Source organism: Oncorhynchus kisutch, linkage group LG15 (genome assembly GCF_002021735.2).
Source record: "Oncorhynchus kisutch isolate 150728-3 linkage group LG15, Okis_V2, whole genome shotgun sequence".
Classification (NCBI taxonomy): Eukaryota; Metazoa; Chordata; class Actinopteri; order Salmoniformes; family Salmonidae; genus Oncorhynchus; species Oncorhynchus kisutch.
Genome location: NC_034188.2, coordinates 50,577,636 through 50,585,926, shown reverse-complemented (window position 1 = coordinate 50,585,926; position 8,291 = coordinate 50,577,636). Strand labels below are relative to the sequence as shown.

At 41.5% G+C, this 8,291-nt stretch overlaps 1 long non-coding RNA gene across 1 annotated transcript; it reads right to left on the bottom strand.

The window, feature by feature from the left end:
• Positions 1–419: 419 nt before the first annotated feature.
• LOC109905407 (uncharacterized) lies at positions 420–4,971 on the bottom strand. The gene is made up of 4 exons (XR_002257267.2): positions 4,470–4,971; positions 4,183–4,329; positions 2,461–2,534; positions 420–2,282 (listed from the first exon to the last, which is right to left on the bottom strand). It is a non-coding gene; the product is annotated as an uncharacterized LOC109905407 (long non-coding RNA).
• Between the last annotated feature and the right edge of the window lie 3,320 nt (positions 4,972–8,291).

The window sequence follows — 8,291 nt, the reverse complement described above, 5'->3', positions numbered from 1 at the left end:
GTGTGTCCCTGGCTTCCATAAATAAAAACAAGAACATTGTGCCATCTGTTTTTGAAATGATTTATACTTTTACTTATATTTCAAACCAAATACTTTTACTCAAGTATTTTACTGGGTGACTTTCACCCATTTTCTATTAAAGTTATCTTTACCTTCACTAAAGTATGACAATTGAGTATATTTTTTCCACCACTGACCATATTCCTTCCCTGTCAGGAGTTCACTGTCCAGTTTCCTGTGCAGTGTCCCACTGCAACCTGACAGTTTCGGGATAAGTGTGATGACCATCGTCTTTAACCCCTGCCTAGACTATAGATCTCTTAGTCATCTCTTTTCACCATGCATGAGCTACTTTATTTCTGTCCTGCTAATGGTGAATTCGAGTAAGAATCGGTCAAATACACCTTGATCACCACATCTGCTGGTAATACTACGTTTTATTATGCATAAGATACCATTACACTTTGGCACATCAACACCTTTGAGATTTCATAAAACCAGATGGAAAATCTTGTACAACTCTGGGCATGTTAGTTGCTGACAACATCTTGGGAAAAATACAATTCAATAAAAAAGGAACGAATGAATCAATTGCTTTTGTATCCACATTTTCTCTTCTGAAACTCACTCAACCAGGAGTGACACAACAAATGACAGATCACATGCGTTCATGAGTCAAACTGTTAGAAGTGGCGATGAGGATTAGTACAATGGAGCTCAGACAAGACGTGATATCTACATGAAAAGTGCATTGTCACCACCTGGGCAGCCGGTTTGAACTGTATGCTGTCAATGTGCACAACTGATGTTTTGACATTCTAATCAAATCTTATTGGTCACATACACATGGTTAGCAGATGTTAATGCGAGTGTAGCGAAATGCTTGTGCTTCTAGTTCCGACAGTGCAGTAATATATAACAAATCCAAAATAATTATCTAATACACACAAATCTAAAGGGATGGAATAAGAATATGTACATATAAATATATGGATGAGCACATTGTATAAAATACAGGATATACATATGAGAAGACTATGTAAGATGTTTACATTATTAAAGTGGCATTATTAAAGTAACTAGTAATCCATTTATTAAAGTGGCCAATGATTTCAAGTCTGTATGTAGGCAGCAGCCTCTCTGTGTTGGTTGTTTAACAGTCCGTGATGGTCTTGAGATAGCCGTTTTTCCCCAGTCGGTCCCAGCTGATGCACCTGTACTGACCTCGCCTTCTGGATGGTAACGGGGTGAACAGGCAGTGGCTCGGGTGGTTGTTGTCCTTGATTATCTTTTTGGCCTTCCTGTGACATTGGGTGCTTTAGGTATCCTGGAGGGCAGGTAGTTTGCCTCCAGTGATGCGTTGCACAGACCGCACAATCCTCTGGAGAGCCTTGCGGTTGTGTTAGAAGCAGTGTAAGTGTACAGAATCTAAAACAGGGACACGACACACAAAAACAAACAGCTTCTATGGTACAATAACCAATGAACTAACAGATATTCAAATAAACTGAACATTTTGCCACTAATCAGTAGTACAAATAGATATTTTGTTGTTGCTTGAATTCTTGCATTCAAAAGCATGGGATTTATTTTAGAAAGTTTGATAGAACCCCGGCTTGGGATGATAATTGACATTTGATGAACATTGTAGTGATTTTTATGACTGCCTATTATTCATATAGAATCTAGGATGTGATGAGCAATTCAGGTTCAACTCAAAATTCTGAGGACATCAATTTAGGAACGCTTGCTTTCTACATCCACTGAATAAAAGGACATTTACATTAAATACATCGACAATGTATTTGTAACAAGGCAAAAACATTGTGCTTTTCTCATCTCTCCTCATTCAATATACAGTAAATTCTACTTTACTTTTTTTTGTTGCTAGGGGCGTCTGTCATGACGTCTCTAGCACGGAGATGCAGTGCCTTAGACCGCTGTGCCACAAGAGATATCATACGCTAGAGTCGGTCCTAGGTGATACTGCCTCCTTCCCCAGTTGCAGCTCTCTATAGTCCAACCCATACCTCCCTGACCAGCACAAAACAAAATAAAGTTATTAATCGCAATGACACGGTCCCTCGCCCCGGGTTCGTAATCAGACTGGAGGTCTATGTTGAACCCATCTGCCCACACCCCTTGACAGGGTGACAGCATCACAGTCCTACATCTCCTCCAGATGAAAGTCTTCCTCTGGGAAGTGCCCCACGGTCTTTGTGCGGGGCCTGACAAACGCAACGTACTTGTTCTCACGTTCAAAGTATCACTTCTCCTTCACACTGTAAGGAAAGAGAGAGTGGAGACATCAAGTAAATTTATGACAGAGAAACTCACCAGGTCTGCACCTCTCCACAGGTTTATTACCAGAAAGACAAGTCAAGATGTAAGGTACCTCTAAACAGTGAACATTTCAGACACCATGTGATGACGTCACAAAATTACGTCCATTGCCCTCACCTGCCCGTCATGTTTCCCAAGAGGCTCGTTATACTTCACTCCCACCCAATGACCTGGCTTGAAATCTACTATACCTGCAAGACAGAAAATAAGTTGTTGGAAGGAGTGCCTTAAGTATTCATACCTCTTGACTTATTCCACATGTTGTTTTGTTACAGCCCGAAAACATTGATTCAAAAAATTCAACCATATACCCCATAATGGAAAAAGTGGAAACCTGTTTAGACATTTTTTTCCAAATGTATTTAAAATGAAATACAGAAATCTCTCAAGAAGATACACTACCGTTCAGGTTTGGGGTCACTTAGAAATTCTTGTTTTTGAAAGAAAAGTACATTTTTTGTCCATTAAAATATATATACATTTTTAAATCAGAAATACAGTGTAGACATTGTTAATGTTGTAAATGACTACTGTAGTTGGAAAAGGCTGATTTTTTCCATGTGAGAAATTGCCAAGAAACTGAAGATCTTGTACAACGCTGTGTACTACTCCCTTCACAAAACAGCGCAAACTGGCTCTTGCTGATAATGGGCCTCTGTACACCCTATTTAGATATTCCATCAATTATTATTATATCTATTTTTTAAATCAGCGGTTTCAAACTACAATAGTCATTTACAACATTAACAATGTCCACACTGCATTTCTGATGAATTTGATGTTATTTTAATGGACAAAATGTTTATCATTTTCTTTCAAAAACAAGGGCATTTCTAAGTGACCCCAAACTTTTGAACGGTAGTGTACGTGGTGAGTTGATGCCTATTTCAGCTACTTTGCATGCGTTGTTTGTTGGCAACTTTGTACTTTACAAAGTTTATTGAACAGATTCCGGAACGTTCCACAAATTATACCCAACCATGCTGTTGTCAGCAATCATGCGAGTGTTTCAATCGCTTGTGGAGGGCGTAAGGGGTCAGCAGGGTTAGGCACAGGTGTCTCAGCCTGGCTTTAAACGTACTGTAATGAAACAGCAGGGATTAGGTCTCGAACCCTCGACCTTCGAGCCTGAGGTCCGGCATGCCATCGACTGTGCCGCAAAAGCATGCTCCACGGCAGAGTCGATTTCCGCGCTTATAAACCCAGGGTCGTTACACTACTCCCTCCTTTCAAGGAGCGAGTCCTCGCACTAGCTTGCGACTCTACGTCTTACAAGAACGCGCTCACCGGCCAAGCACACACACTCGTGGATGCAAGTGTGATCACTTCTGACACCAGTGTAATGAAACAGCAGGGAGCAGGTCTCGCACCCTCGACCTTCTAGCCCGAGGTCCGGCACGCCATCGACTGTGCCGCAAAAGCATGCTCCACGGCAGAGTCGATGGATATTTTTTTTGTCACTCAAATTCAGACGTGGCAAAATGTATAGAATTGCAAAAGAAAAACAGCTAATTATTATTTGCACCATATGACAAAATGTGTAAAATAGCAGGAAATAAGCTTAAAACCCGCAAAATTCTTTCCACCAATAAGAGGGGTGTGAACAGTGTGCCATGACCGGCACTTGTGCCCATAGAAATAGGCGTGGCGTGCGCAGGATGTTTCCCAATGTTGGAAGGGGAGCCCAGAGTGAAAAAGTTTGGGAACCCCTGGGTTAAGAGACCCTAATCAACAGATTCAACAGTAGGTCCCAACTTACTCCAGTGTGAACAATACTAAACGGGGGACATACCCTGTGGGTGTCATGTGAGCAGTGTTTCAGAACACAGAAGTACATACATTCATTTTGCAGTCATCATGCACAGGGTAGGAACCTAGCTGGGCCTGGTTGTCGTCCAGTTTCTGCATGAACTTGTCGGTGGTGGTGAAGAAAAGCTGCAGTTCCATACTGGAGGCCGGGGTACCCACAACCATCTCCAATTTACCCTGGAGGAAAACGTAGACTGTGAGAAACTGCATCACATGGCCACAGGCTGTGCTGCAATGACAGCAGGAAGAGGGGCAATACATTATTACGTTTCAGAGGCACGAAGACCAATTAGACATGACCAACATAATTTAGCTACCTTGAATTTGGCGATGGTGTTTCCCCTATTGTATCGTTTATTCCCCTCGAACGAAATTATGGTACAGGTCAAACGTGATCAGTCACGCCATTGTCCATTTTCAAGCTTTAGTTTCGCCGGCGTTTAATTTACTCAAGCAACAAAGACCACTTCATAAAATACAACCGCTAGCTAGCATTGTTACCCGATTAAATAGCACACAACTAGTTAAAAGTTTTGAAATAGCAACGTTAGTAGCACGCACTCAGCAAGTTACACAAACTTAGCTAACGTGAGTCCTTCCAGTTCCAGCTTGGTCCCTCACAAATATTTACATGTTCTTTTGCGCTTTTCTTGACGATCTCTGTAAACAAATTTCTACTATCAGTTCACTGGGTGTTTTTTGATTAAATCAATTCAGGTACCATGTTCTGTTTAATCTCAGTGAACGGGGTGGTTGTTTTGTTTCCCTCAACGACGTCACAGACCCTGCTACTCCCAGTTCTGGAAGTTTATACCCGCCCACAAACACAGTGAACCAGTCATGTCGTTAAAATGTCGGGTGGGTATTTAGGTTGACCAATTGGGTAGCACATTTCTAAGATGTCGTAACAGGAAGAAATGCATTTTGGGTGCCAATGATGTTGACGGAGGGGGACTTTCATGATTAGTAACCAATCATCAATGTTGGAATTAAAGCTGGGTTTTGGTGAAAGTGCCACACCCAAATTATGGAAGTACCAACTGTATCCACGTAGTCGCGCCATAAACCATGCTATAAAGCCCATATTGTTACTTTTGTAACAAAGTCATGCAACGTTAGCCATATACATTGTTACAAACAATGTTCAATTGTTATAAGAGCATTTCTTATTAGAGCATTGAATGATTTTAAAGTTAGTCTGTTGATTTAATTTTAAAAAACACATTTATTTTCATTTTGTCAAGTGTGGAATAAAATAAAATTGTCCTTCCATGCTAAGGTGCTCACTGCTCTGTGACATATTAATCACAGGGAGAAAGAGACACATGGTTACCTTTGAAAAGTTATTACCAGGCCTTGCCTTTGACATATAATGGTTGTCTACTCCAATATCTACTCATTGATTTATGAATGGGAAATAAATGAATCAGACAGGAACATAAAATAACATCTGTGCATCAAATTAGAATTTAGGACTGAGAGAAGAAAAGATCACAGAAAGGAGTATGGGGTGCAGCCAGAAGACAGACAGCTTCCCCACTACCCCCACCCCCAGATGAAAAGTTTACATTCCTGTTTCAAGCTGAGATGGGGTGTTTGGCCTTGCCTCATTACACGCTGTCTGTCTGCACATCCAGGTGTACGTGCTGCTATTCACAGTAGGTCACAGCTCTCTCTCTCTCTCTCACACACACACACACACACACACACACACACACACACACACACACACACACACACACACACACACACACACACACACACACACACACACACACACACACACCATCTCTCTCTCACCTGGTCACACTCTTCATTCTCCGGGGAACTCGTAAAAGTCACAAATGCGCACATTGTCTGATATTCTTCTATTTAGACAAACTAGCTCTTGTGCCAACCCCACTGTCAGAATGGTGGGCACTTTTCAATGAACATAACAATTCTACATATTTTAACTCTAAAACATTCACATCATGTTGTGTATGTGTGTGTTGCACTGAGAGTATTTGCATAAAGAAACAACACCAGGTGCCCATTCAGATGCCCGCTGAGGAACTGGAGAGACAACTATCAACCATCCAAAGTCTAAACACACAGCAAAGAAAGAACAAACAGAACACAGACAGAGGCGGTGCAGGGCCGAGTTCACCAGTAGAACTATCTTAGAGATGGCAAGAGCTGATCCTGCTCAATCAACTGTTCATGTGAAATCAACAGACTTTGAGATCAGTAAACAAATGGACACATCTACAGTGCATTTGGAAAGTATTCAGACTCCTTCACTTTTTCCACATTTTGGTAAGTTATAGCCTTATTCTAAAATGGATTAAATTGTTTTGTTTACTGCACACAATACCCCATAATGACAAAGCAAAAATACAATTCTGAAATGTCACATTTATATAAGTATTCAGACCCTTTATTCAGTACCTTCTTGAAGCACCTTTGGCCACAAGTCTCCTTGGGTATGACACTGCAAGCTTGGCACACCTGTATTTGGGGGGTTTCTGCCATCCTTCTCTGCAGATCCTCTCAAGCTCTGTCAGGTTGGATGGGGAGCGTCGCTGCACAGCTATTTTTTCGGGCTCTGGCTGGGCCACTCAAGGACATTCAGAGACTCCACTCCTGCGTTGTCTTGGCTGCCTACATAAAGCTGTCCCAATACAGCAGAGTCCTAACAGCGGTCTCTACACCTTACCACTGCTACATCTGGGAATCAGCAAAGCCTTGTCTGGCAGCGAAACAGTTAATTTAGCCTCATTTACTGCCTTTAAAAAAACTGATATGACTGACTTGCTTAAACAAATGTGGTTTCTACTGACAATTGAGATGTACAAACTTTGGCATAAGGGGACGACAAGCAGATAAGAGGCAATCCGTAATTTCGAATAAGACATTAATGAGCGAGCTAGGACGGACGTAGTCAATATACTTATTTGTTCACCACTTTTGAAATGTACAGCGGCAGAACATGGGCCGTTCTTAGTGTTCTCCCTGTACACCAAGTCAGAAACATAGGATATAAAAATGGGGCATATAAGCAGACAACGAAAGCTATTACAATATTCTATGATTACATTTCTCTAAAACAGGTTATAGTCTGGATGTGCACCACAAAGTCAGAACAGTAGATGAGATTCAGAGGTGAAAATAGACCCTGGATTTTGGAGCTGCCCTACTCAAGAAAGCATGTTTGTATGGAGGCTTTATTAACTCAATTATATACAGTTGAAGTCAGAAGTTTACATACACCTTAGCCAAATACATTTAAACTCAGTTTTTCACAATTTAATCAGAGTAAAAATTCCCTGTCTTAGGTCAGTTAGGATCACCACTTTATTTTAAGAATGTGAAATGTCAGAATAATAGTAGAGAGACTGATTTTTCCCAGCTTTTATTTCTTTCATCGCATTCCCAATGGGTCAGAAGTTTACATACACTCAATTAGTATTTCGTAGAATTGCCTTGTTTAACTTGGGTCAAATGTTGTGGGTAGCCTTCCACAAGCTTCCCACAATAAGTTGGTTGAATTGTGGCCCATTCCTCCTGACAGAGCTGGTGTAACTGAGTCAGGTTTGTAGGCCTCCTTGCTCGCACATGCTTTTTCAGTTCTGCCCACAAATGTTCTATAGGATTGAGGTCAGGGGCTTTGTGATGGCCACTCCAATACCTTGACTTTGTTGTCCTTAAGCCATTTTTCCATAACTTTGGAAGTATACTTGGGGTCATTGTCCATTTGGAAGACCCATTTGCAACCAAGCTTTAACTTCCTAACTGATGTCTTGAGATGTTGCTTCAATATATCCACATAATATTCCTCCCTCATGACACCATCTATTTTGTGAAGTGCACCAGTCCCCCCTGCAGCAAAGCACCCCCACAACATGATGCTGCCACCCCCGTGCTTCAAGGTTGGGATGGTGTTCTTTGGCTTGCAAGCCTCCACCTTTTTCCTCCAAACATAACGATGGTCATTATTGCCAAACAGTTCTATTTTTGTTACATCAGACCAGAGGACATTTCTCCAAAAAGTACGATCTTAGTCCCCATGTGCAGTTGCAAACTGTAGTCTGGCTTTTTTTATGGAGGTTTTGGAGCAGTGGCTTATCCCTTGCTGAGCGGCCTTTCAGGTTATATCG